We start from the raw sequence: 23,707 nt of genomic DNA, 5'->3' as shown, positions 1-23,707 counted from the left end.
TCATTTGACATTCTTGTAACATTGTCGCATCATTAACGCAACAGAGCTAAAGGTTCTGCTCTACGAATCCTAATGATGATAGTTTTCCCTTTCTCTTCCCCTCTCTATCTCCTCCCTCTTCCCCCTCTCTCTCCCTTCCCCCCTCTCTTCCCACTGTGTTTCTCTCTCTCTTCCAACCCAGTCCTCTCTATGTCCCTCTCTTTCCCTCTTCCTCCCCCCTTCTCAGCTGGAAGGTAGGGAGCTTTTTGTCCCTTGGGATTACACACTTCCTCAGAGAGAGAAAGAGAGAGACAGAGGAAAATGAGAGAGAGAGAGACAGAGGAAAATGAGAGAGATAGAGGAGAAGGAAAGAGAGAGAAAGAAGGAGAGTGAGGGCAAGAGAGGAGAAGGAGAGAGAGAGAGAAGGAGAGAGAGAGAGAGAAGGGAGGAAGACAGGGTGGGGGAAGATGGATGAATGCACTGCACACTCAGGCTCCTGGAAAGAAAGAGGGGGGCAGACACGGAGGAGGATGGGTGGAGAGAGAGAAGAGACAACAGAGATGGATTGAGAAAGCGTCTGATAGACTGACAGAGAGAAGGGCTATTCTTATATTCTTATCCTTTCAACAAAATCAGTCATCTGAGGGAGGGAGTGTGAGTTTGGAGGGGTTATTTAAGTTTGAATATGTGGGATCAGGATTTGGATGGAGATACTGTATATTAGTCTGTGTTTGCATGTGCGCATGTTTCAACGTGTTACATGAATATGTGTGTGTGGAGCTATGTGCGTTCTTACGTGTGTGTGTTCTCTGGTGAGTGTGTGTGTGAGAGACAGTACCTACAGTTGGAATGTTCACGGCCATTGTTGTTCAAACAGCCAGCAGCCTTCTCCTTGGCAACCGGAGCTGCAGCAGTAACCCACGGCAACTGAGGAACAGAGGGAGGAGTCAGGAAGTCAGGCCGCAGCACAGAGCCCCCTCTCCAAAACACTGGCCTCAAGGTCTGACTGTGTGTGTGTGTGCAGTGTGTGTGCGTGTGCACTCCTGGCTGCTCCCAGCTGCCGCTATTCGTCACATGACCGACTGAGGGGCGGCCATCAACAGAGCCAGGAAACTGCCTGGAGGAGAGAGAGAGAGAGAAAGAGGAGGGAGGGAGGGAGAAGAGGTGGGGGGAAGAAGAGAGGGGGGCAGGCAAAGGGGAGAGCGAAGGATGGATGTGGAGGGAGGAGGGGGAGGAGATGAGGGGGAGGGGAGAGAGGTTGTAGGAGAGGGAGTGGTGGTAGGGGGAGCAGGGGAAAGGGCTCGTACGGTTCTTGTCTTAAAATAACTAGCTACAGCATGTAGGTTACTGTAGAAACAACATTAGAAAGAGAGAAGGGGAGAGAGAAGGGGGATTAGAAGACAGAGAGACATAGAGAGAAAAGCTGAGCCAGTGTAGTCTGGTGTTTGCTTCAGTTTGTCTGTGCATTAACCTCTTTTGTGTATGCAATGTGCTGTGTGTGTCTGTGAGTGTGTGTGTGCATATGTGTGTGTGTGTGTGTGTGTCTGTGAGTGTGTGCGTGTACAGTATGTGCTCTTGGCTGGAGGTAGTGTTGAACACAGACTGATGATGAAGATCATTAGGAATTTCCTGCGGCTGGGGATGAGAGAGAGAGAGAGAGAGAGAGAGAAACAAGGGGAGAGAGAGGGAGAGAGGAGGAGAGGGGAGACAGGAGGTAGTGGAGAGAGGGGAGGGCGGTAGGGAGAGAGGGAAGAAGAGCGAGAGGAAGACAGCAAAGGGAAGGAGGGGAGAAATATAGCAGAGGGAGAGAGGTGGAAGAGTGAGGGTAGGTAGAGAGAGAGAGAGAGCATTTAGTGAAGAAGAGGAGTAGACTGGTATGTGTGGGGGGTAGAGGGTAAGGGATGAGAGGGGGATTAGAATACTTCTACCTGTTCCTCAGTTATAGTCATAGTAAACTGTATTGGTGTACTGTATTGTGAATGCAACTGTCCCATGAGGCTTCACATAATATATAAAGCAGACATTGTGTGATGGTTGTCTGAGGGTTCTCTAGGTTGTGTGGGAGTTGGGTTGAGGTTGTGTAGGTGTTGAGGGTTTAAATTAGAGGTTGTGAATGAAGGGTGAGACTTTATGTAAGCAAACCCCCATGCCTGGTTTCTACTAGTTACCACAAAATGGTCTATATTGTACAAATTCATGAAAACAAAAATGTGCTTTTTGTTCTTAATTTAAGGTTAGGGTTAGGCATACATTTAGCAGTGTGGTTAATGTTAGGGTTAAGGTCAGGTTTAAAGTCAGATTTTAATAAGATAAATTGTAGCTGCTGGTCATCTATGAACGTTTGAATATCTTGAAGAACGATCTGGCCTTAATGGCCATGTAGTCTTATAGTCTCCACCCGGCACAGCCAGAAGAGGACTGGTCACCCCTCAGAGCCTGGTTCCTCTCTAGGTTTCTTCCTAGACTCCTGCCATTCTAGGGAATTTTTCCATGCCAACGTGCTTCTACATCTGCATTGCTTGCTGTTTGGGGTTTTAGGCTGGGTTTCTGTATAAGCACTTTGTGACATCTGCTGATGTAAAAATTTTATTTGATTTAGCTGTGGTAACTAGTGACATCGATAAGGATTGGAGAAAAATTCTATGTAGCCTATCAGACGGCAAAGTTAATCGATACCATATTACTTAGAGTTTACCATAATTGAGTGGGTTTTCTGGAGGATAGGGGGTTGTTGTATGTGAAGGTGATATTGTGTTTGTGCTGTCTGGAGGTTGTGTATAGGTTGTGGTTAGTTGTGTATAGGTTGTGGGAGGGTTGTGTTTAGGTTATTTATGGATCGTTTAAAGGTTGCGTTTAGGTTGTTGAAAGGTTAGGGGGCGGTAGACAGGTGAGTTTCTGTGTACCTCCTGACCCACTTACCTCTCTTTCTCCCCTCTCTCCAATTTTCGGCACCCTCTCTCTATCCCTCTCTCCCCTTCTCCCTCTCTCTTTTCTGCTCGTTCCTTCCACCATCACTTTCTTTATCTCAAACTCACTCACCCTGACTCTCTGTATCTCTTTCTCCACCCCCTCTCTCCTTCTCTGTCTAGTTCTCTCTCTCTCGCTCTCTCTCTCTTCAGCTTGCTTGCCCATCTTTATATAAACCTCACTCTTTTTCTCTCTCTCTTAACTCCTTACACCACTCTCTCCCTGCCCCTTTACTTTCCCTATCTACCCCCCTCTCTCTGCCTTCCTATTTCTCTCAATTTCAATTCATCTCTCCCTCAGTTTCGGCTGCTGCCTGTCTCTTAGCAACAACTGCACACCCGTTAGAGCTGAGTGAGTGCTTTTCCACACACACACACACACACACACACACACACACACACACACACACACACACACACACACACACACACACACACACACACACACACACACACACACACACACACACACACACACACACACACACACACACACACACACATACACACACACACACACACACACACACAGTGTCTGGATCATTGAGTGTGTCTGAAGTGTTACTGCAGTTCAATGTGACGTAGAGACAGATATTGATGTAGAGCAGGGATGGGCAATTTTGATGGGGGTGGGGGCCACATAAAATCAGAACTCATCATGAGGGGCCACAGTATCTGCGTACCCACATCCATACCCACACATGCAGTCAGAGCTGGCCCTAGCCTTTTTCTGATTACAAAAAGTTTAGATAGTCTAGCCAACTAACTTCCCGAACTAAAAAAAGTTTGCTGACATGGGCTAATTGAGTGACTATTAGTGATAGGGGGTGGGCCGTAGCAAGCTCTCTGCTTTAGTTTTCGAGATGATCGATCTCTGTTGAGGGAGGAGCTGGTTTTTACATATTGTGTATGTTTGTTTATTCTGAACACATTTCCATTTGTTGGCAATGTTAATTAATTCTTGCACATTTTTTAAAGATACTTTTATGTTCGCTAACCTTGACAGGCTGTCACGCCCTGACCGTGGAGAGCCCTCGGGGTTCTCTGTGGTGTAATAGGTCAGAGCGTGACTGGGGGGGGTTTCTAGATAGAAATATACTATGTTGGTGTATGTGTATGGCTCCCAATTGGACGCAGCTGATAATCGTTGCCTCTAATTGGGGATCATACTTAGTGTGTCCTTTTTCCCACCTGCGATGTGGGATATTGTTTTTGTATAGTGCCTATGTGCGCTATGTATTTTCACGATTGTTATATCGTTGTTGTTTTTTTGGAAGTTCCACTATTAATAAAATGTGGAACTCTACTCGCGCTGCGCCTTGGTCCACTTATTTATATGACGATCGTGACACAGGAAAACGCAACCCAGTATTAAACTGTAAACCAATCAAAACTCGTGTACTATCCATGGTACTATCTCTGCTGATCACGTCGTCTGCCAATCACGTTATCGGAATCAATCCGTCTGACAAACTGCTATCAGGTAAAGTATTTTTAAAAATTTGTAATCAAACTTTTTAGTCATAGAAACGTGATACCATCAGTGCAAACTGTAAAATGACTCCCAACTTAGAACACAGCAACCTTAGTAATGTAGCTAGCTTTCTAGTTACTTAGCTAGTTACAACAAGTAGATCTGTTGCTAGCTAGCAGGAGCAGATAGCTTTATCAATAGCTAGCATGTCATTCTGAGACAAGGAGCGTTTTAGTTAGTTCCAAGTAATCATTTAAGACTACAAAAATATATAGGACAAGTAGTGTAAATCTAATACAGTCATCAAGGCAGGACCCAGTAATTTCATTCATACTGACAAATAAGAAATGCCACTTTATCCCCGTCAATAGTTGGCGTAGGATGACTGCAGAACACCCCGCCTCAGACTGTCAGGATGTGATCTATCATATCATCTATTCAGCTCTCCGGTATCCTGCCCCCAGAGATCAACCAAGTGCTATTCACCAAGCATGAGCTGATTAACTCATCTGTGAGGAGAACCATCCTACTGCAGTTTGAACTAGCCCTGCCGTCACTATTTACACATTGGAACCACATATGCATTTGGCTGTCGTCATTTTGGAGTTGAAGAACACCAACTACAGAAATACTTGCTTTTTTGAGCATCTCAAAGACCAAATTCAATGTAGAATAAATATAACAGTTTACAAGCAGATTATTTTACTATTGTAACATGCAGTTGGGAGAATTCTATTGTCCTCGCCAGGAGTCCAAGCTTTTGCCATAGATGGTAGAGTTCTCATCTCTGGACCACACAAGCTTTAGATTGCATTCTGCTCAGGTATTTGTCCCTCTACATCATTCAGCTACATTGGTGACCAGGGTGGGATCCTTTAAATATGCCTTTTGAGGCTTGGGCACACAAAGGCTTATAGAGATAAGGGGGAATACTGAAGCACGTGTTGATGACAGTTCTACAGTCACCATCAGAGGCCCAGGCTTTTGGCATAGATGGTAAAGCTCTAATTTCTGGACCGCAACATTGTAAGATTGTGCCCTCCACGGCATTTGATATACATTGAATGGTAGGTAACACTATATTTAGATACTTCAAATACTGCCTGAGACACCTTTGCTATTTGTCCCCGTACTCAGTAAGTGGTGAAACAATATTTGGGATGGTGTTCTTTGTTCGTATGTATATGCATGAAACATAAATTATGGAAAATATGTCTCACACAGTCATAGTTAGTAGAATAATTAATTGATTGGCAAGATTTTGGCACCGTCAACTTTTAGAACGTTAGTAAGAAAGTTCATTTAAACTACCCACATATTCTCACATTCCTTGAACATGTAGTATTTGAAACTCAAACATTCCTTTCCCAAATACTTTTTCTATAATCCTACAGTCTCTTTATCATTCTCCATATCTTATATTCCAATGCATCCAACATTATGCATGTCCACCATGGTATTGGCAATCCAACATTATGCATGCCCACCATGGTATTGGCCATCCAACATTATGCATGCCCACCATGGTATTGGCCATCCAACATTATGCATGCCCACCATGGTATAGGCCATCCAACATTATGCATGCCCACCATGGTATAGGCCATCCAACATTATGCATGCCCACCATGGTATAGGCCATCCAACATTATGCATGCCCACCATGGTATAGGCCATCCAACATTATGCATGCCCACCATGGTATAGGCCATCCAACATTATGCATGCCCACCATGGTATTGGCCATCCAACATTATGCATGCCCACCATGGTATTGGCCATCCAACATTATGCATGCCCACCATGGTATTGGCCATCCAACATTATGCATGCCCACCATGGTATTGGCCATCCAACATTATGCATGCCCACCATGGTATTGGCCATCCAACATTATGCATGCCCACCATGGTATTGGGGAGCTGCTATTTGAGAACTCATCTGGTTTAGAAATCATACTCTGGTTATCTTATTACAGAGCACATTGTACAACTGTTTTTAGAGAAGATTGTATTGCAAGGTATGTTATATGTCTAGGCTATGCCATATGTATTGGCTAATATGCATATGCAGCTGTCATTTTTAAACCTCGCATACATGACATGCTTTTATTTGGGTTGCTATGCAAAGTATATGATGGAATGTTTCTTTAAGCCTGCAGCTAGTTACTGTCACATGGGATGACACTGGAGAGACGACGCAGGTACGGGGAGTCAAACATTTAATAAAGAACGGACATGGAACGAGGCAGGAACAGCGTCAGCAAACTAGTAATACAAACAATAACCAATTAATGCAGAAGCGGGGAACAGAGCTGGGGAACTGACAAATATAAGAGAGGTAATAATAGGTGATGAGTGAGTCCACAATATCGCTGATGTGCGCGAGGAGGGAAGGCAGGTGTGCGTAATGGATGATAGGAGTGCGCGTCTGGGGGGGGGGGGGTGGCAGACGTGACAGTTACTTGAAATGAGACATGACAAACATGATTAAAAAAAAATGTTATTCACTTACATGGGGATAGATAAACACAAAGTGACATGTACAGCAGCTGGCTAGGCTAGTCAAACTAACATTGGCTAGCTTTTAATAAATTGGCTAAATGGTCAATGGCGTTACCTCTTCATACGATCAAGACAATTCGTATTGCATGCTGCATATTTCAAGTGCACTCGAAAACAGATATGTATCTTACTTCAGTCTTTGGGAGATAAATCATTGTCTCAACGCAGCATTACAGATCTATCAAGCCCAGCTCAGTTAATCCCTACCATTGTGTCCCTAAGTCATCATAATGCTTCAGCAAATGTACATTATCCCAGGGGCATTGGTAGACACAATGTAAGTAACCTAATTTATGTCCCTCTAACTGCTATTATATGCAGCAATCATGTGTCTATTAACCAGATTTATGCTGTTAGCACTGAGGTGATGTGTCCTAGTAGGAAGTCCACTGTGTGCAGCTCACCCTGCACTAACATAAATAACATGAGAATATCTACTTCTCCTAAGCTTCCCAGTAAAGCAATGAAAACAAGCAAGCATCCCAGAAAAGTGCTGAAAATAGCCCACGTTAACATAAACTCAGCAAAAAAAGAAACGTCCTCTCACTGTCAACTGCGTTTATTTTCAGCAAACTTAACATGTGTAAATATTTATATGAACATAACAAGATTCAACAACTGAGGCATAAACTGAACAAGTTCCACAGACTAACAGAAATGGAATAATGTGTCCCTGAACAATGGGGGGGTCAAAATCAAAAGTAACAGTCAGTATCTGGTGTGGCCACCAGCTGCATTAAGTACTGCAGTGCATCTCCTCATGGACTGCACCAGATTTTCCAGTTCTTGCTGTGAGATGTTACCCTACTCTTCCACCAAGGCACCTGCAAGTTCCCGGACATTTCTGGGGAGAATGGCCCTATCCCTCACCCTCTGATCCAACAGGTCCCAGACGTGCTCAATGGGATTGAGATCCGGGCTCTTTGCTGGCCATGGCAGAACACTGACATTCCTGTCTTGCAGGAAATCACGCACAGAACGAGCAGTATGGCTGGTGGCATTGTCATGCTGGAGGGTCATGTCAGGATGAGCCTGCAGGAAGGGTACCACATGAGGGAGGAGGATGTCTTCCCTGTAACGCACAGCGTTGAGATTGCCTGTAATGACATCAAGCTCAGTCCGATGATGCTGTGACACACCGCCCCAGACCATGACGGACCCTCCATCTCCAAATCAATCCCGCTCCAGAGTACAGGCCTCGGTGTAACGCTCATTTTGCACTTTTTGCCAGTCCTGTCTTGTCCAGTGACGGTGGGTTTGTGCCCATAGACGACGTTGTTGCCGGTGATGTCTGGTGAGGACCTGCCTTACAACAGGCCTTCAAGCCCTCAGTCCAGCTTATCTCAGCCTATTGCAGACAATCTGAGCACTGATGGAGGGATTGTGCTTTCCTGGTGTAACTCGGGCAATTGTTGTTGCCATCCTGTACCTGTCCCGCAGGTGTGATGTTCGGATGTACCAATCCTGTGCAGGTGTTGTTACACGTGGTCTGCCACTGTGAGGATAATCAGCTGTCCGTCCTGTCTCCCTGTAGTGCTGTCTTAGGCGTCTCACAGTATGGACATTGCAATTTATTGCCCTGGCCACATCTGCAGTCCTCATGCCTCCTTGCAGCATGCCTAAGGCACGTTCACGCAGATAAGCAGGGACCCTGGGCATCTTTCTTTAGGTGTTTTTCAGAGTCAGTAGAAAGGCATTCTTAAGTGTCCTACGTTTTCATAAGTGTGACCTTAATTGCCTACCGTCTGTAAACTGTTAGTGTTTTAACGACCGTTCTACGGGTGCATGTTCATTAATTGTTTATGGTTCATTGAACAAGCATGGGAAACAGTGTTTAAACACTTTACAATGAAGATCTGTGAAGTTATTTGGATTTTCACAAATTATCTTTGAATGACAGGGTCCTGAAAAAAGGACGTTTCTTTTTTTGCTGAGTTTATGTAGCTTAAGAAACAAGGTTCATGAAATTAATAACTTGCAAAGAACAGATGACATTCATATTCTGACTATCTCTGAAGCTCAGACAATTCCTTTGATGATACAGTGGAAGCAATACAAGGTTTTAACATTTACAGAAAATACAGAAATGCCAGTGGTGGAGGTGTTGCTGTTTTATATTCAGAACCACATTCCTGTAAAGATTAGAGAGGATCTCATGTTAAATACTGTTGAAGTAAAATGGCTACAGGTTCATCTGCCTCACCTACAGCCCATTTTTGTGAGAAGCTGCTATAGACCACCAAGTGCTAACAGTCAGTATCTGGATTGTTAACTCGAAATGACACAACGACAAGGTTCCAGTTTAACAAAGTTTACTATACCGTATGAACACACTACAAGGTAGCCATTGCACTCTCGGCTAGGTCCATCAACGAACAGACTTCCTGCGCAGGCGCACTCTTGACTGAGTGATAGCCCCGTAATAACAGAAATATAGGGATACTTAAAACATGAACTTAACATGGATAACATGTGTGAAATGCTTAATAATGTATGTGATGTCAACAGAGAGGTATATTTTCTGGGTGATTTAAATATTGACTGGCTTTCATCAAGCTGCCTTTTGAAGAAAAAGCTTCAAACTATAACCAGTGCCTGCAACCTGGTTCAGGCTATCAATCAACCTACCAGGGTAGTTACAAACAGCACAGGAATGAAATCATCAACATGTATTGATCACATCTTTACTAATGCTGCAGATGTAGTGATCACAATATAGTAGCCATATCTAGGAAAACCAAAGTTCCAAAGGCTAGGCCTGATATAGTGTATAAGAGGTCATGCAATACGTTTTGTAGTGATTCCTATGTTGTTGATGTAAAGAATATTTGTTGGTCTGTGGTGTGTAATGAGGAGCAAACAGACATTGCACTTGACACATTTATGAAATTGCTTATCCCAGTTACTAATAAGCATCCACCCATTAAAACTTCTTAAGGACAGACGTTCCGCAAGCGGAACGCCTCACCAATATCCAATGGTAGAGCGTGGCGCGAAATACAAATACCTCAAAAATGCTATAACTTAAATTTCTCAAACATATGACTTTTACACCATTTTAAAGACAAGACTCTCGTTAATCTAACCACATTGTCCGATTTCAAAAAGGCTTTACAGCGAAAGCAAAACATTATATTATGTCAGGAGAATACCCTGCCAAAAATAATCACACAGCCATTTTCAAAGCAAGCATATATGTCACAAAAACCAAAACCACAGCTAAATGCAGCACTAACATTTGATGATCTTCATCAGATGACACTCCTAGGACATTATGTTATACAATACATGCATGTTTTGTTCAATCAAGTTCATATTTATATCAAAAACCAGCTTTTTACATTAGCATGTGATGTTCAGAACTAGCATACCCACCGCAAACTTCCTGTGAATTTACTCAATTACTCATGATAAACGTTCACAAAATACATAACAATTTTTTAAAGAATTATAGATACAGAACTCCTTTATGCAATCGCGGTGTCAGATTTTAAAATAGCTTTTCGGCGAAAGCACATTTTGCAAAATTCTGAGTACATAGCCCGGCCATCACGGCTAGTTATTTTGACACCCACCAAGTTTGGGACAACCTAAACTCAGAATTACTATTAGAAAAATTGGATTACCTTTGCTGTTCTTCGTCAGAATGCACTCCCAGGACTTCTACTTCAATAACAAATGCTGTTTTGGTTCCAAATAATCCATAGTTATATTCAAATAGCTCCGTTTTGTTCGTGCGTTCAGGTCACTATCCGAAGGGTGACGCGCGAGCGCATTTCGTGACAAAACGCGCCTCTCAGTCTCACTGTTCCCAGGCTGACCACTAACAAATTCTCCTGCTCTTCTTCGCCCAGAGACAGCAGACACCCCATTCCACTTTCTGGCGCCTTCTGAGAGCCAATGGAAGCCTTAGAAAATGTCACGTTACAGCACAGATGCTGTATTTTCGATAGAGATGCAACAGAAGGACAACAAATTGTCAGACAGGGCACTTCCTGTATGGAATCTTCTCAGGTTTTGGCCTGCCATATGAGTTCTGTTATACTCACAGACACCATTCAAACAGTTTTAGAAACGTTAGAGTGTTTTCTATCCAAATATACTAATTATATGCATATTCTAGTTTCTGTGCAGGAGTAGTAACCAGATTAATTCGGGAAGTTTTTTTATCCGGCCGTGAAAATACTGCCCCCTATCCCAAACAGGTTAAGAAAATTACTGTAAAAACTGTTACATCCATGTGGATTGATTAGGAATTAAACATTTGTATGGTTGAGAGGGATGAGGTAAAAGGAATGGAAAATAAGTCTGCCTGTACAACCGATTGGCAAACATACTGCAAATTGAGAAATCATGTGACTAAACTGAATAAAAAGAAGAAGAAACTACACTATTAAACAAAGATAAATGACATAAAGAATTACAGTAAAAAGCTTTGGATCACCTTAAATGAAATGTTGGGCAAAAAGGCAAACTCAGCTCATTCATTGAATGAGATGGCTCATTCATTACAAAACCCACTGATATTGCCAACTACTTTAATGATTTTTTCAGTGGCAAGATTAGCAAATTTAGGCATGACATGCCAGCAACAACACATCCAAGTATATGTGACCAAATTATGAAAGACAAGAATTGTAATTTTGAATTCCGTAAAATTAATGTGGAAGGGGTAAAATAATTATTGTTGTCTATCAACAATGACAAGCCACCGGGGTCTGACAACTTGGATGGAAAATTACTGAGGATAATATGGGATGATATTTCCACTCCTATTTGCCATATCTTCTTAGGTAGTGGAATTACTTTTGCCCTCAGGCCTGGAGGGAAGAAAAAGTCATTCTGCTACCTAAGAATAGTAAAGCCCCCTTTACTGGCTCAAATAGTAGACCAATCAACCTGTTAGTAAAGTTTTGGAAAAAATGGTGTTTGACCAGATACAATGCTATTTTACAGTAAACAAATTGACAACACTTTCAGTACGCTTATAGGGAAGGACATTCAACAAGCACAGCACTTAAACAAATTACTGATGTTTGGCTGAGATAAATTGATGGGGTTGTTTTGTTAGACTTCAGTGCGGCTTTTGACATTATTGATCATAGTCTGCTGCTGGAAAAACGAATGTGTTAAGGCTTTACACCCCCTGCTATATTGTGGATAAAGAGTTAACTGTCTAACAGAACACAGTGTTCTTTAATGGATGCCTCTCCAACATAATCCAGGTAGAATCAGGAATTCCCCAGGGCAGCTGTCTAGGCCCCTTACCTTTTAAAATCTTTACAAACGACATGCCACTGGCTTTGAATAAAAGTGGTCTATGTATGCAGATGACTCAAGACTATACTCGTCAGCTACCACAGCAACTGAAATGACTGCAATACTTAACAAAGAGTAGCAGTTAGTTTCAGAAGGGGTGGCAAGGAATAAGTTAGTCCTCATTCACTAAACCCTAAACCTCAACTAAACCTCTTGAAATAAATAATGTGGAAATTGAGCAAGTTGAGGTGACTAAACTGCTTGGAGTAACCCTGGATTGTAAACAGTCGTGGTCAAAACATATTGATACAACAGTAGCTGAGATGGGGACCAGTCTGTCCATAATAAAGTGCTGCTCTACCTTCTTAATAAATCTTCTTCAGGATCAGTGGGTCCCCTGCGGGACGGTTGAGCTAATGTAGGCGAAGGCGATTAGCATGAGGTTGTAAGTAACAAGAACATTTCCCAGGACATAGACATCTCTGATATTGGCAGAAAGGTTAAATTCTTGTTAATCTAACTGCACTGACCAATTTACAGTAGCTATTACAGTGAAAGAATACCATGCTATTGTTTGAGGAGAGTGCACAGTTTTGAACATGAAAAGTTATTAACAAACAAATGAGGCACATTTGATACAATCTTGATACAATTTTTTTAGAAATGCAATGGTTCATTGGAGCAGTCTAAAACGTTGCACACACACTGCTGCCATCTAATGGCCATAATCTAAATTGCACCTGGGCTGGAATAATACATTATCGCCTTTGTCTTGTATTTCAAAGATGATGGTACAAAAAAATGGTTGGGTTTTTCTTTGTATTATCTTTTATCAGATCTAATGTGTTATATTCTCCTACATTCCTTTCACATTTCCACAAACTTCAAAGTGTTTCCTTTCAAATGGTACCAATAATATACATATCCTTGCTTCAAGCTCTGAGCTAGAGGCAGTTAGATTTGTCATTTTAGGCGACAATTGAAAAAAAGGGGCGGATCCTTAAGATGTTTTTTAACATAGCTGACCCTTGGAGGTACACAGAGAACAAACATTAATAATATGCATGTCAATCTCTCCTGGCTCAAAGTAGAGGAGACATTGACTTCATCACTACTTGTATTTGTGAGAGGTATTGACATACTGAAAGCACAAGGTGTCTGTTTAAACGACTAGCACACAGCTCAGACACCCATGCATAGCCCACAAGACATGCCACCAGAGGTCTCTTCACAGTCCCCAAGTCCAGAACAGACTATGGGAGGCACACAGTACTACATAGAGCCATGACTACATGGAACACTATTCCACATCAGGTAACTGATGCAAGCAGTAGAATCAGATTTAAAAAACATAAAAATACACCTTATGGAACAGCAGGGACTGTGAAGAAACACAAACATAGGCACAGACACATGCATACACACACGATAACATATGCACTATACACACACGTACACATGGATTTTGTGTTGTAGATACAGTTGAAGTCGGAAGTTTACACACACTTAGGTTGGAGTCATTAAAACTTGTTTTTTAACCACTCCACAAATTTCTTGTTAACAAACTATAGTTTTGGCAAGTCGGTTAGGACATCTACTTTGTGCATGACACAAGTAATTTTTCCAACAATTGTTTACAGACAGATTATTTCACTTATAATTCACTGTATCACAATTCCAGTGGGTCAGAAGTTTACATACACTAAGTTGACTGTGCCTTTAAACAGCTTGGAAAATTCCAGAAATTGAGTCAATTGGAGGTGTACCTGTGGGTGTATTTCAAGGCCAACTTTCAAACTCAGTGCCTCTTTGTTTGACATCATAGGAAAATCTAAAGAAATCAGCCAAGACCTCATAAAAGAATTGTAGACCTCCACAAGTCTGGTTCATCCTTGGGAGCAATTTCCAAACGCCTGAAGGTACCACGTTCATCTGCACCAACAATAGTACGCAAGTATAAACACCATGGGACCACGCAGCCGTCATACCGCTCAGGAAGAAGACGCGTTCTGTCTCCTAGAGATTAATGTACTTTGGTGCGAAAAGTGCAAATCAATCCCAGAACAACAGCAAAGGACCTTGTGAAGATGCTGGAGGAAACATGTACAAAAGTATCTATATCCACAGTAAAACGAGTCCTATATCGACATAACCTGAAAGGCCGCTCAGCAAGGAAGAATCCACTGCTCCAAAACCGCCATAAAAAAGCCAGACTACGGTTTGCAACTGCACATGGGGACAAAGATCGTACTTTTTGGAGAAGTGCCCTCTGGTCTGATGAAACAAAAATAGAACTGTTTGGCCATAATGACCATTGTTATGTTTGGAGGAAAAAGGGGGAGGCTTGCAAGCTGAAGAACACTATCCCAACCGTGAAGCACGGGGTGGCAGCATCATGTTGTGGGGGTGCTTTGCTGCAGGAGGGACTGGTGCACTTCACAAAATAGATGGAATCATGAGGCAGGAAAATTATGTGGATATATTGAAGCAACATCTCAAGACATCAGTCAGGAAGTTAAAGTTTGGTCGCAAATGGGTCTTCCAAATGGACAATGACCCCAAGTGTGGAAAAATGGCTTAAGGACAACAAAGTCAAGGTATTGGAGTGGCCATCACAAAGCCCTGACCTCAATCCTATAGAAGATTTGTGGGCAGAACTGAAAAAGCGTTTGCGAGCAAGGAGGCCTACAAACCTGACTCAGTTACACCAGCTCTGTCAGGAGGAATGGGCCAAAATTCACCCAACTTATTGTGGGACGCTTGTGGAAGGCTACCCGAAACGTTTGACCCAAGTTAAACAATTTAAAGGCAATGCTATCAAATACTAATTGAGTGTATGTAAACTTCTGACCCACTGGGAATGTGATAAAAGAAATAAAAGCTGAACTAAATCATTTTCTCTACTATTATTCTGACATTCCAAATTCTTAAAATAAAGTGGTGATCCTAACTGACCTAAGACAGGGAATTTTTACTAGGATTACATGTCAGGAATTATGAAAAATTGAGTTTAAATGTATTTGGCTATGGTGTATGTAAACTTCCGACTTCAACTGTATGTGGTAGTGGAATATGGGCCTGAGGGCACACAGTGTGTTGTGAATTCTGTAATGAATGTATTGTAATGTTTTTAAAATTGTATAACTGCCTTAATTTTGCCGCACCCCAGGAAGAGTAGCGACTGCCTTGGCAGCAGCTAATGGGGATCCATCATAAATACAAAAATACAAAATCTGTTCCTCTTCATCAGACAGCAGTTTGTTATTTTCACCAGAGGCTCCGCTGTGTTTACATCCTGGATAGATTCAGACCATTGGCTGCCTTCATCACAAAGGGTATGTACGGGAGTTCTGATTGGTTCCAAGTTTAGCAGTTCGGCAAATTTGCCTAAGCAGACAGAATTTTAATATACTTTTTATGAGAAAATGTGCAAGAATTGATGGTGCCAACAAATGTTATAGTCATCATAAGAATGTTTTAATGTCATATACAAAAAATCTGCTCCTCCCTCGCTGGGGATTGATCAACTTCACGTTTTTTGGCTTTGGCCCACCACCTGCAGTATGACTGACATCAGAGAAAAACTGCTGAAGCGCAACCAAATTTCGAAATTGCACCTTGTGTATTTTACAATTGTAACTCTCAACAGTAAATTGAGACCCTGACTGAGTTTTATTGATCCGCAGGCCTACAAAAGGGGGGTGTGGCCCACAGGCCACCAGTTGCCCATCCCTGATGTAGAGGGATTAGATATGGAATTCCAATAACTTGGATAAATTAATACAGTGATTATATCTATAGTCTACCTCATTAACCTTTGAAGACTTCTATTTATTTCTATGACACATGCCCTTACTCATGGAAGGCCTTAGCTCTCAGATATCAGCTTCATTAATCTCTCCATCTACTCATCTCCTCATAGTGTCTGAAATGATAGATGGGTTAGAGATCTGATGCTCTGCCTATGTCAGACTGACACTAGTCAACAAAGTGTTTCCAAACCCTGTCATGGGACCCCCAGACGTGGCACATATTTGTTCTATTCCAGAACTAGCACACCTGACTCATTGGATCAAGGGCTTCAAACAACGTTCAAGAAACATTCACACTACCTGAACTCATCTGAGCTGATGTTTAGTTGCCATGGCGAGCGGCTTCAGCTGATTGGTAGTGAATGACAGGTGGGGGAGTTTGATAGGACGACAAGTCTAGGAAGGAGTTTTTGATTGGCCGGCCAAGCCTGGGTGTTTGGATAAACCCCATGGAGCACAGAGGCTGTGTGTGTGTGTGTGTGTGTGTGTGTGTGTGTGTGTGTGTGTGTGTGTGTGTGTGTGTGTGTGTGTGTGTGTGTGTGTGTGTGTGTGTGTGTGTGTGTGTGTGTGTGTGTGTGTGTGTGTGTGTGTGTGTGTGTGTAATTAAAACTTGTGTTGCGAGGTTAGGCTCCTTCCTGTCTCTGGCCGGATAGAACCTTAATTAATGAATACTGTTAATTAGAGAGTGAGAGAAGGGAAGGGAGACCAAGAGAGATGAAGGGAGGGCCAGTGAGAGAGAGAGGAAGGAAGGAAGGAAGGAAGGAGAGAGAGACAGTGTTAAAGGAAAAGGAGAGGGAGACAGGGGTCAAGATGACACAGAAGTAGTACCATAGCCAGAAATGTGTTGGTGGGCACGCAGAAATTTGTGTGGGCCAAAAAATGAATGCAAAAAATTCACATTTTTGGGTGAAACAGCTAATTTCCTACAATTCTACAAATTTTACCATAAAGCTATTTAAAAATGAAATATATGTGTGTTTATTGTGATAAAGGCACTGGATTATGAGCTGTCTTGTTTGCTAAAGGAACAAATGAAGTAGGCAGTGGCATGGTGCATATTGCCATAGAAGCACAGTGACATGCAGTCATATTAATGGATTATTAGGGGTGTGGCTTTCAGTTAGTTATTTTTGCCACCCATCCCATGAGAGTGAATGTCATTCCAGTGCACTGCTTGCTATGAATTCTATCTGATAGTATTTGCATGTTTAGGTAAAAAAACAAATCATGTCCTGTTTGGAACACTGACAAGTAAAGTGTATGAAAAAAACAATCTGATTGGGTGGGCCTGGCTCCCCAGTGGGTGCACATAGGGCATTGAAAGTTGTAAAAGATCTATGGGTGTTATTGTGTCTTTGTAAGAGAGAGTGTGTGTGTGTGTGTGTGTGTGTGTCCCAGTTTTTCCAGGAATGTAGATGTTGTTCCTTGTATGCAACCCCAAACTTCTCTTTCCCTTTCTCTCTCTCTTTTCTCCCCTTCATATAACCTCTGTGTTGCTCTCTCTCTCTTCTCCCCTTCAGAGCCTCTGTATTGCTCTCTCTCTCTCTATCTCTCTCTACTCCCTCTACCCCCACCCCCTCTACCCCCACCCCCTCTGTCAAGTAGCTCTCTCTCCCTCTGTGCTATAATCAGAGCCATATGTTGGAAAGGAAGGCTGGCTGACGATCAATGTTAGGGAAGCTACTCTAAAATCATAGTTTACCAAACTACCAATTACTTCACACTAGAAGAAGTTAAACTACACTAAAGCAACCCTTAAGAATAGTAAGTTGTTTAAGTAGTTCACTACATCCAAGCTACTTGGGAAAAAATATAATATCTAAATCTGAAATGTCATAGACTACAAATTCCAAGAACAGATCACTCTGGGGTCAGGTGTTAACATAATGTGAAATTTATCTTAGCAGCCCAGCTAGCACATAACGTTCTGAGAACCATATGTTTCTTAGTGGGAATGTCAGTACTACAGCATAACGTTTCCTTATGGTTCTATTTAAAGTAATGTTCTCAAATTGTTCAGTGAACGTTAAGAAACGACGTTCTTCTGTGGGAATGTCAAACGTTCAGAAACAACATTCTGTGGGAATTTCAGTAGTTCAACATAACGTTTTCTGCAGGTTACCTTAGTCATGTTCTCAGAACATTAAGAAAACTTTCCATAAAAACCACAAGAAAAACATTAGTAACGTTCAAAGAATGTCCTAAGAATGTTATTTAAAAACACATACATTCTGTTCTCAGCATCTACAAAACGCTCTTCTTCTTCGGTGGGGTTTAACGGTGGTTGGCATGCAATATTAATGGTGCACAACTCCAGTCCAGTTGGTGGCGGTAATGCACCATTAATATTGGATGCCAACCACCGTTTAACCCCACCGAAGAAGAGCGTTTTGTAGATGCTGAGAACAGAATGTATGTGTTTTTAAATAACATTCTTAGGACATTCTTTGAATACAAAAATGGGAAAAGGGAAAGAATTATCCTGCCAACTTAACCTTACACTCATTAAAACCCACCATCCCATTCCACTATTTTGACCCTATCTGATCCTACACCAGGCCGATGGCCTAGGAGGACTGTACACTACCACTCAATACACCCCGTAACTCTTCTGCAATAAAATCTCGTAATCCCAAGTACTTCTCTGCCCCTGCCACCACAACACTATTTTTGGTGAGTTCCATTCCTGCAGTACAGATGATAACCATGACAATGAATGCTACAAAGCTAACATTACTGAAGCACATTTCATTTGTAGGCCTATCACTCTGTACTGACAAAAGTCTCCTACTCACTAGGAGCCTCTTAGGATCCCTGACACTTGACCCATCTTCTTCTACTTTCTTCACTGCCTCAGCATACGACACCTTCTGTACAACTCTGACCCTGGCAACCTCAACCTGCCTCTCGCACCGGACACTTCTGATCCCCAGCAACATGGGCACCCCTACAGTTAACACATACCGCTTCTTTCACCGATACTACACATTCCTTTGTCCCATGCCCTCCTGCACACTTCTCAAATCTAGGAATTGCCCTCCTACACACTGCTGCAGCATGACCGTGAGCGTGGCACCTGAAAACACATAATGGGTTTGGCACAAAAGCTCGTACAGGATAACTGATATTTCATAACATTACTTTGTCGGGTAATGACTCAACATCAAAACTCAAAAGCACAGACAGTGATTCTACTGTTTCACCACGCTCGCCACCGGGTTTGTGTCGCACCAAATGGCGGGCGTCACAGACACCTGGAATCTTCAACTTCAGTTGATCCACCTGCACCATTACCACTACCCCAGTAATCACTCCTTTCAAGAGCAAAGCAAGTAACAGGTCTTGTCCTCTTCCATGTGATGCGGAGCGCCTGCTCCCTCTGGGCGGAAGAAACACCAACAAAAAAAACACCACAAAACCACTTCGGGTTATCTTCACCGATTCAACAGTACCCAACTCCTTTTTTCACCCAACCTGACACTACTTATGGGTCAGCCAAAAGGCAGGGGTCCACTTTCTCCAAAGATTTCATTCCTACTAGACCAGATTCATCTTTATCGTGACCATCGAGATCTTCACCACACTTGCCACTTCAGATAATTCATCCTCATTCTCTTCCATTATAGAGAAAGGGGATACCTAGTCAGTTGCACAACTGATTGCAATCAACCGAAATATGTCTTCCGCATTTAACCCAACCCCTCTGAATCAGCTCGGTCTGGAGTAGAGCTCATTCTGTTTGTACTTGACACCAATCTTCCTCGACACACTGTCTCCCTCGTTGCTTCATCGGATTCAAACTTATCATCTGCTTCCTTCACTCTTCTTATGCATTTCTTCTTTTTCTGTGGGGTAACTCTCCTCATCGACCTGAAGCCTGGAAATATAGAGTGCATTCAGAAAGTCTTCAGACCCCTTGACTTTTTTACATTTTGTTACATTACAGCCTTATTCTAAAATGGATTAAATAATGTTCCCCCCTCATTTTTTTACCTTTATTTAACTAGGCAAGTCAGTTAAGAACAAATTCTTATTTACAATGATGGCCTAGGAACAGTGGGTTAACGGCCTTGTTCAGGGGTAGAACGACAGATTTTTACCTTGTCAGCTCGGGGATTCAATCTTGCAACCTTCCAGCTACTGGCCCAATCTCTCCCTCAATGTGAGCAAGACAAGGAGCTGATCGTGGACTACAGGAAAAGGCATGGGGCTGTAGTGGAGTGGGTCGAGAGTTTCAAGTTCCTTGGTGTCCACATCAGCAACGAACTATCATGGTCCAAACATGCCAAGACAGTCGTGAAGAGGGCATGACAAAACCTTTTCCCCCTCAGGAGACTGAACATATTTTGCATGGTTCCCCAGATCCTCAAAAGGTTCTACAGCAGCACCATCGAGAGCATCCTGACCGGGTACATCACTGCCTGATATGGCAACTGCTCGGCATCTGACCGTTAGGCGCTAAAGAGGGTAGTGCGACCGGCCCAGTACATCACTGGGGCCAAGCTTCCTACCATCCAGGACCTATACAATAGGCGATGTCAGAGGAAAGCCCATAAAATTGTCAGAGACTCCAGTCACCCAAGTTATAAACTGTTTTCTCTGCTACCGCACTGCAAGCGGTACCGGAGCGCCAAGTCTAGGACCAAAAGGCTCCTCAACAGCTTCTACCCCCAAGCCATAATACTGCTGAACAATTATGCATAGTCACTTCACTCCCACCTACATGCACAAATGACCTCAACTAACCTGTACCCCTCCACACTGACTCGGTACCGGTGCCCCCTGTATATAGCCTCCACACTGACTCGGTACCGGTGCCCTCTGTATATAACCTCGTTATTTTTATTCTTATTGTGATACTTTTTATTATTACTTTTTATTTTAGTCTACTTGGTCAATATTTTCTTAACTCTTCTTGAACTGCACTGTTGGTTAAGGGCTTGTAAGTAAGAATTTCACGGTAAGGTCTACACTTGTTGTTTTCAGCGCATGTGACAAATAAAGTTTCATTTGATTTGAAAGTGTATCAATTTTCAAAGCAGAATTACTTTCCCATTGTTCGTCAAATGTAGTGCATGATATACCATTTTGTAGCTCTGTGTCTCTGCTTTTATCCAATGTAAAAAACACAATTTCAAATGTTGCTACATAAGAGCGAATCAAGGCGGTCAGTCACATATACATAATGCCCTGACTGCTAATCTGCCTGCAAGGAGCTTCACCCATGAAACAGCCAAAAGGGCAGAATCCTGACTTATCAGCCTCTGAGGCTGCTACTGTATCTGATCAAGCACTGAGGCTGAAATTGAATCTGATCAGCCTGTCAGGAATGGAGCTCACCCACTTTGTACTTTTAAATATTATCCATAAAACATGAAGTGTCCCTTACAATTATACACATACTGTATCAGTTAAGCAAGCTAGATAACAAGATAGATTACAAGCTCGCTAGCTAACAAAACTACCTAGCTAGCTTACCCAACCACAAGACTAGTCAAGTTAGTTGTGTTGTTGTTTGAATGCGATTGGCTGTGGTCTTGGGGGTGACACAGAGCCTGGGAGACAGGGCTGCCTGTCAGCCATCGTTCATGGCTTAAATGCCCCACAAGGGTTTAGATGCCCCAAGAGCTCTTAGCTCAAGGTAAGGGACATTTAGCTTGCTAACATTCTAACTTATAAACAGATAATGAGCTCCAAACACAAATGAAAGCATGATGTTAGCATGAAATGTAGCATTCCTTAGTGTAGCAATCAATAAAAACGTATGCGCTGCCGTATCAGCCATACTGTCAATCTGTCATCAATACGTCCACTCCTATTTATAGTTTATCTTGTGATCTCGACAAAACAACTTTTGTTATGTCGTGATAATGAGATAAATAAGTTGTGATCTCGACATAACGTGGGAATAATTGTTTTATTTATATGTCCTCTCTGGACTTCCGTACGCTGACATCGTGCCACAATAAAAAAAATGTATGTGTTTGCATGATTAAGCAAATTCATTTAATGTGTCCAATCTGTGCTTCAAGTTCAAAACAGTTAACCTAAGCTAGCAGTGTTATCAAAAGTCTTATTGAAACATGTTTTTTAAACGTTCCATTTTACCGCTCAGGAAACTTATGGCTTCGTTCCCAGAACCAATGAGAAACCAAAAACAGACGTTCCCCAAAACTTCCAAGGAACCAAATGTGCTAGATAGGTCTGAAATAAAAATATTAAATAAATTGCCTTTTTCACTCATATTTTCTTATCTTTTTGCAAAACAAGTAGTGTGTGCTGTTAGCTGTTAGCTGTTAGCTGCACCACTACATGGCAAAAAGTACTTTTGAAAACACTACTAAGATTTTTATTTAGTTCAACCACCACCAAGCTACGGAAAAAAATATTTGAATGACTTTGAACTACATGTAGTTCACTGCTCCCCAACACTGCTGACAATGGAAATGATTGTGTGTGTGTGTTTTTTAAGATACCATTCCATTCTCATTTGGCTTTAAAAAAAATTCACAAGGTCTTACTATGTTTTTTTTGTATACATCCCTCCATCTCTCTATCCCTCCATCTCTCCCTCTCCACCAAACAGAATGTGACTTCTATTCATCATTTCTCTGCCTCCCCCTGCTGGTTAATATTCACACATTTCTCTTTCCCTGTTTGGGACTGTGAAGTCACAATGTGTGTGTGTGTGTAACCTTCTAGTCAAACATCACGGCTGTCCTGTTAATGGCTGTCCATCTCCCTCTTCCTCCTTTTCTCTCTCTCTCTGGCTCTCCCCCCCCCCCCCCCCCCTTTGTGCTTTCTCTTTCTCTCTCTCTTTAGAAGTGATGGGCAGTCAAGAGCAGCAGCTGAGAAAGAGAGTAGAGTTTATAGTGTGTGTTAGAGACGAGTGTGTAGTATGTGTGTATGACCTGCACTGACATACTGGCGACCCAAAGAACCGCAGCAGACAGACAGCTGGTCTGGATAAACTCTGCCAGAATGGTAAATGACAGCACTGGGATGTTATGCTGTGTCAATGTTCTATCAACGTTACTTATTGGTAACAGTAGAGGAACAGTTCACCCCAAAATGAAACTATCATACATCAAAGTTACTGATCTGTTACATTAAAGTATTTGTGGTCCAAACTATAAACTGTATTCAATCTGGATCGCTGAAGCGTTACAGATTGCTCGATAAAAATGTAAAAGGTCATTTTTGATTGAGCAGACATATGCCGCCTGTACCGTGAATGCAGTCTCCGCTAACGTGGGATTGCCTTTAAATTTCAGTCACGCTGTAACGCTAAACTTCTGCGATACGGATTGATTAGAGCCCGAAATCTGTTTACAAAACAATCCCAATCCTATATGAATGAGAATGATTGGCACCTAATCCCAATTTCTCCCTTTATCATTACGTTAATTCTCTGTTAGAATTTACTGTTTGGAGTGTGTTGATCTTATGTATCTCTCTCTCCTCAGGTCCCCAACCCTTCAGGATATAGGCCTGTGACTTCAGAGGAACACACATAAACACAGAGAAAGGGAGAGAGCTCCCTAACCTCTCTGAAGAGGATCACTGGGGCCCAACACTGACACTCTCACTTTGACATCATCATCGCTGTCGCCCTGGGTGGATGAGCCGCCTGTCTGGACGCCTTCGGTCGGG

The 23,707-nt window shown here is 42.4% G+C and overlaps 1 long non-coding RNA gene across 1 annotated transcript in view; it reads left to right on the top strand.

Moving 5' to 3' along the window:
* The window catches only part of LOC115173851 (uncharacterized), a 31,303-nt gene extending 7,603 nt beyond the window's left edge, over positions 1 to 23,700 (top strand). The window contains exons 2-3 of the long non-coding RNA XR_003871680.1: positions 22,877 to 23,038; positions 23,521 to 23,700. This is a non-coding gene — a long non-coding RNA (uncharacterized LOC115173851). The remainder of the gene's footprint in view (positions 1 to 22,876; positions 23,039 to 23,520) is intronic.
* The last annotated feature ends 7 nt before the right edge of the window (positions 23,701 to 23,707 follow it).

The sequence above is a fragment of the Salmo trutta genome, chromosome 34 (genome assembly GCF_901001165.1).
Source record: "Salmo trutta chromosome 34, fSalTru1.1, whole genome shotgun sequence".
In the NCBI taxonomy this organism is placed as follows: Eukaryota; Metazoa; Chordata; class Actinopteri; order Salmoniformes; family Salmonidae; genus Salmo; species Salmo trutta.
The sequence above is the reverse complement of the archived record's forward strand: the minus strand, read 5'-3'. Positions and strand labels throughout refer to the sequence as shown.